The sequence below is a fragment of the Capra hircus genome, chromosome 25 (genome assembly GCF_001704415.2).
Source record: "Capra hircus breed San Clemente chromosome 25, ASM170441v1, whole genome shotgun sequence".
Classification (NCBI taxonomy): Eukaryota; Metazoa; Chordata; class Mammalia; order Artiodactyla; family Bovidae; genus Capra; species Capra hircus.
The window spans coordinates 2,406,086-2,412,083 of record NC_030832.1 but is presented as its reverse complement, the minus strand read 5'-3'; the positions used below and the strand labels follow the sequence as shown (position 1 = coordinate 2,412,083).

Genomic DNA, 5,998 nt, shown 5'->3' with positions numbered 1-5,998 from the left:
CTGTCTGTGTGTGTCTGTCGTTGTGTCTGTGTGAGTGTGTGTCTGTTGGGGTGTGTGTGGGTGTGGATGTGGGTGTGGGTGTGTTGTGGGGGAAAGACAGGTATTAAAACCAACTGTGGGAAGGCTGACCAGTCTCACCCTGGAGTGACTTCTCCTTCGAGTCTACCCCCGTGTTTAGTACAATATCGTCCAGTGTATTTGCCTGTTTTGTTAAAGTTGAATAAAACTTAAAATCCCAGATGTTAGATTAAAACAGGAAACCTGTTCTTGTGGAACGCTGGTAACTAATTCACACTGAAAATGCTAGCAGCTGATTAATTCAAACTGAAATACTAAACGTGCCTGCAGGTAAGTTGGGTTCACCGATGAGGACCCCTAAACACCCTGTGTAAGCGGGCAGCCAGGAGTGCTGTTTGCTCCACCTGAGGTCCTCACTCCGCTCCTCGGACCTTCCTTGGCTCTGTTTTCCCTGGCTTCTCCCTTCCTTGTCTTTTAGCCACCGCCATTCTGGGCTCCTCTTTCCTATTCTAGCTACCCAACAACCTCAAGCAGCCAGTCTCCACCCCTAAGCCATCATCCTCCAGGGCCCACTACCAGGCCACCCCTAAGTCTGCTTTCAGCATTTTGAGGTACCGCTGGACTATTTTCCAAGGTCATAAAACCACTTCACATTGCCAGCACCAGTATATCACAGTTCTAATTTCTCTGATCCTCATCAGCACTTATTATCACAACTTTTTGATTCTGGGCATCCTAGTGGGCATGAAGGGGTATCTCACTCTGATTTTTATTTGAAGTTCCCCAGAGACGAATGATGTTGAGCATCCCTTCATGTGTGTGTGGACCACGTTTATTGATTTCTTGGAGAAATGTATGCACTGATCCTCGGCACTTTTTTAAACTGGGTCATTTGTCTTTTTATTATAAGTTGTCAGAAGAGTTTTATGTTCTGGATAAAATTTTTGTTCCCATTCTGTGGTTGTCTTTTCATTTTTCTGATGGTTTACTTTGAAACACAAAAGCTTTTACATTGTTTCTTGGGACTGTTTGGTTCATTTCAGTCACTCAGTCATTTTCGACTTTGCGACCCCATGGGCTGCAGCATGCCAGGGTTTACTGTCCATCACCAACTCCTGGAGCTGTACTATTCTTTAAATAATATAATTCAATGTGATGTGCCATTTTTGTGAAGCAAACTTCATGAAGTGTCACAGTGAAAAGAGCCTCAGATGTCACACAGGACATCCCTCTCTGGGCCCCTCCAACCAACTTTTGGTTGCTCCCCAGCTCATTCTCAGCCACCCAGTCCCCCATCAATGCAGGATTCCAGCCTCTTCTGTAAAACAGTGGTTCTGGTCTGTCAAGTTCCTGCCACCAAACTTCAGCCTGGCTCCATCACTGCTCCGAGGAAATGAAGGGTTTTCTCTCCTGCTGTTTTTATTGTCCTGCTTTGAGGCTGACAAGCTTTTTGAATACAAGTTTCCTCCTCCTCATACTTAGAAAGGGTCCTGACAGAGGCCCAGATGGCTTCTGGTGCCTTTCAATTCCCAGGTCCCTGGCTGGTTGAAGACCTGGCTGTCATCCTCCTTCTGGGTCGTGACCATGCTGGGCTCCGTGCCCCTGGGCCAGCTCTGGCAGCACTGTGGGCCCGCTGAGGCTAGTGACATATTAAGAAAGGGTAGGTATGTGACTCCAGCCATGGGGGTGAACCTTCTCACCCAGGCCAGCAGCTGGGCTCTGTAAGCACAGGAAGAGGTTAGAGAACTCACCAGAGACACAGAAAAGCCACAAGACAAAGAGATGCAGCTGCTGGCCCAGCTCCCTTGCCCAGGAGGACCACTGCCCAGCCCCACCCAGCTTGTTCAAATGCAGATTCCTGTCCTCAGACCCCGAGTGTAGATTCAGATGAGGACATGGAATCTGCATTTTCAGTTTCCACGGTCATGCTATCTCTCTGTGTTTTATTTTTTGGCAAGATCAAGCCACTTGAGGGATCTTAGTTCTGGGACTCGAAATTTAACTCAGGCCATGACAGTGAGAGGACCAGATTCTAACCACTGGACCACCAGGGAACTCCCTTCCTGGGTAATCGTGTGTGGAATATTCCAGAAGCAGATTTGCAGAGGCACTGGTATTTAGATCCTGAATTCTATGATGAGTCTGGGGTGGGGGGCGGTCAATGAGGTGGCTCAGGTTCTACCTACTCATCACCCAGGAACGTTGAGGAAGCAGTGAGCCCAGACTGAGAGGGGACCAGTCCACTGTCTTCCCACCAGCAAGAGCTGATGGGAGCCAAGCAGTTCCCGAGAAGCCGGCAGAGGCTCAGGTGTGGAGGAGTGGAGTGGTGTTTCGGGTGCAGGAGAATGTCCCCCTGAAAGTGGGCAGTTCTGGCTCCAGTGTGCTGACCGGAGAGAAGGAGCACAGGGGCCGCCTGTGGAGCATCATCTATGTGTGACCAGGGATGTCACCCAGGACTTGGGGCACTGCGATCAGGTGCGGTCTCAGGGCTGATTTGGAGTCCCCAGCAACGTGGGTTGCTTGGGATTTCACAGAAGCAGGACAGGGTGACAAACGTCCCAGAGGGCCTGGAGAGGCAGGCTGGGGTTCAGTGTCCCGGGGGTGGACGGTGGGGCCCGTCCCTAAAGACCCAAACAGCTTGGCACAGTTGCTGACAGGAGGGGCCTGGGCTGCCTGGCACACAGACTGGGCCTTCAGGAGGGAATGAAGGCCGTCTGGGCACTGAGCCCTCCGGGAGCCCGTCGATCCAAAGCAAAGTGGCAGGTCTCTCCATACCCTGGGCTGCCCCACAGGGCTTGTCACTCACAGCCTGGCCAGCCTCCTTGCTGAGGCAACAGCCTCTCTCAGCCCGGCATCTCAATGGCCTTCTCGTATGTCTTCCAGGCCCAGGGCCACCATGACAAAGAACCACAGGCCCGTGTATCAACAACACACATTTATTCTCTCACGGTGGAGCCTAGAAGTTGAGATCAAGGTGTCAGCAGGTATGGATCCTCTGAGAGCCCTGAGGGAAGCCTGTGTTCCAGGTCTCTCCTAGGCTTGTAGACGGCCATCTCCACGTCCACACAGCACCCTCTCCAGACGTGTATGTGTCTCCTAATCCCCATTTTCATAAGGTCACCAGTCATAATGGATTAGGCCCCACCCAAGGACCTCATTTACCTTGATTCCTTGTAAAGACCACCTCCAGATGACGTGGCATTCAGAGGACTTCAGCATAGGAATTTGGGGACACAGTGGAACTTCTGATATCCTTGAAGGGCACCTGGATTTGGAAAGTAGAGGTGTTTCTTAGGCACAGCTGGAAGGAAAAGCTCTGCGCCTGGGGTTGGGAGGTTCAGTCGTTTAGGTGGGGAGGAAGACAGGGCTACAGGAGCCCCCACACGTCACAGGTTTAGGTATAAGACTCCTGCAAGACTCCTGGGAAGAATGTTTCCAGGAGAAAGCATATGTCAAATAAGCAACAGCAGACTTGGGAGAACCCACAGCATGGGTTCCTAGACCTGGATGAGGCTTCTGAGAACAGCTGCCCCACAGAGGAGCAGAAATCACTCAGCACTCTGTGGACGGTGCTTACCGCACTGCAGACGGCCTCTAGGAAGGCCACCGCCTTCTCCTGCAGCCAGGTCAGCACATCCCAACACCGCTGCTGGAGACTCTGCAGAATGCCTTGGAACCACCGCAGGGCTCTGACCCAGATGTTCTCTTCCGGATTCTGGAATCCAGAGAGACAGAGAGCAAGCGTCCTGGAATCTGGGGCACAGTCCTTGCGGCGCTTCCTTAAGCAAGGGACTGGACCCTGCAGGGATTCCTGCAGGAATGGGCGGCTGTCCAGGACCCGCCCTGGGCAAGGCAGACCCTGGTCCTGACCTGACTGACGCCTCCCAGCCTTTGGGAGACGCTGGGATTCAGAAGCCCATGAATGCAAACTGCTTGCCTTCCAATCAACAGCTCTGCAGACCCAAAGACTTCTCCCAGAGACTGGGCCTGGCCCCTCGGTTCCCCTCGAAGAACGAATCCTGGTGCTTGGTTGTACCTGCCTGTAGGTGGTTAGCCTCTGAACCCAGCACCAGGCCCACGGGGCTCAGAGCAGGAAGCTGAGTCCAGGGCTCTGGCCACTATGCGCTGAGTGGGGAGGCTGATGCCAGCAAGGCTGTACCACCTGAGATTTCAGGGACCCCCCTTCATTCCCCACTCCTTGGACCTCTGTGCACCTGCAGCAGCCCCAGGGACAAGAGAGACCAGTGGAGAGGGGAAGGAAGGCACTGAGACAGTGGCTCCTACTCACCAAAAGGTTGTGTTGAGGGTATTATCCAGGAATTCAAAAGGGTCTCCGCTGAGTTCCTCCTGGGGAAAGGAAGTGTGCAGTCTCCACTCCTGGTTGAAGTCAGTGGTCAGTCTTCCCAACCTCTGAACGTACAGAACGCCGGCCCCCAGCCCCTTCCCCTCCAGACACTTGACTCCATTATGGAGGTGGGAGGCGCCCCACAGACCCCTCCCAAAGACTCCACATAATGGTGCGGAATCTGGCACTGTCCCCGCTGCCCTCCTGGCCCGGGGTGGTCAGTGCGGCTCACAGCAAGTGCAGGGCTCCTGTCTGAACACCCTGTGTCCGGGGGGCCCATCCTGTCAGCCCAGCATCACACACGACTGGGCAAGGAAACACCTCGCTGGTCCGTGGGAACACTCTGCAGCCCGCATCCTGCTCTCACAGGGCCTGGCCGCTCAGCCTGGGTCAGCCCAGATGACCACGCCGAGACACCGGTGTGCCATGGCCCAGAGCCCCTGAGCATCTATCATGCTTGAATTGAGGTGGGGGAGTGGTGCAAAGTGCAGGGGGAAAGCTTAGCGTGCCTTCAACTGCTGATCCAGGCCCTGAGAGGGATGCTTTCAGTTTCCAGAGAAAAACCACACGCCTTTGCTCCCGGGTTTCCAGGCTGTAGAAAGGGTCCCGAGAGACGACTGAGTCCTCTGACTCTGGAGACCCTCCATTTGCAGCTCTCTCACCAGAATGTGGACTCTAGTTCCTAAAATGACTCCATGTCCCATGACTCTGGTTCCTCAGTCCTCTGCAGCCCAGACCGGCCCACTAGGACCTCCACAGAGCTGCTGCCATACCTGTCCTCCAGCAGGAATGCCTCCCCAGAGCCAGGACCTGCTGCCTAAGGATAGGGCTCTAGGGCGGGGGGACTCTGGGGAGAATGGATACGGGTATATGCACGGCTGAGTCCCTTCGCTCCTTACCTGAAACTATCACAGCGTTGTTACTCGTCTCTATTCCCACACAAAATTAAAACTTAGAATAAAGAGAGGGAGAGAGAACGAGACAGAAAGAGAGAGAGAAATCTTTGTGCACAAACTCTTTTAGAAATGGAGAGAAAATAAATAGTTGAAGTCCAGCTGAGAACTTTCCAAAAGAAATAAAGGAGAGGGCTCAGAGCAAAGGGCGGGTATAGGGTCTGTGTCAGGAGCTGTTCAGAATGTCGGGGTAGAGAGAGCAGAGCACTCCCCGCCGCCACCCCGGATCCAGGTGAGAGGGGACCCTGCTGACTGCAGGGGCCACAGGCCTTCAAGGCCCATCTCCCCGGAGGGTCCCCCACTTTGGCCCAGGGAGGGTGGGACAGAGGCAGATGCAAGTGGCCAGTCAGCAGGGGTGGAGGATGGGCTGATGGGAGAGGGGACAGGGGAGATAGGACTCTCCAGGGCCCAGCCTTCCCCCATCTCTTGCTGTCACTCACCCTAGCGGAAGCCATGCTGCTCCAGGGCTCTGGTTCTGCCGCTGTAACGCGGTGGGAGGAAGGGTGCGAGGAAAAGTGCTCTGGAGAAGCAGGCTTGCCCACCGCCCTGGAGCGCGTTCTGCCTGCAGGCCTCCCCTCTTCCCTCTCCCCAGGCGCCCCGGAGCCCCTCACCTGAGACCCTGCGGCAGAGCCCCAGCTAGCAGGCCACTGCTGAGCAGTCCAGACTCAGCGTCCGCTGAGAG

At 54.5% G+C, this 5,998-nt stretch overlaps 1 long non-coding RNA gene across 4 annotated transcripts; it reads right to left on the bottom strand.

The window, feature by feature from the left end:
* On the bottom strand, positions 2,940–5,998 carry LOC108633915. 4 transcript variants are annotated; one of them, XR_001917288.1, is made up of 3 exons: positions 4,307–5,998; positions 3,596–3,733; positions 2,940–3,283 (listed from the first exon to the last, which is right to left on the bottom strand). It is a non-coding gene; the product is annotated as an uncharacterized LOC108633915 (long non-coding RNA). The 4 variants fall into 4 exon arrangements; XR_001917286.1 differs by having other exon boundaries at positions 3,596–4,365; positions 5,757–5,998; XR_001917287.1 differs by having other exon boundaries at positions 3,596–5,797; positions 5,928–5,998.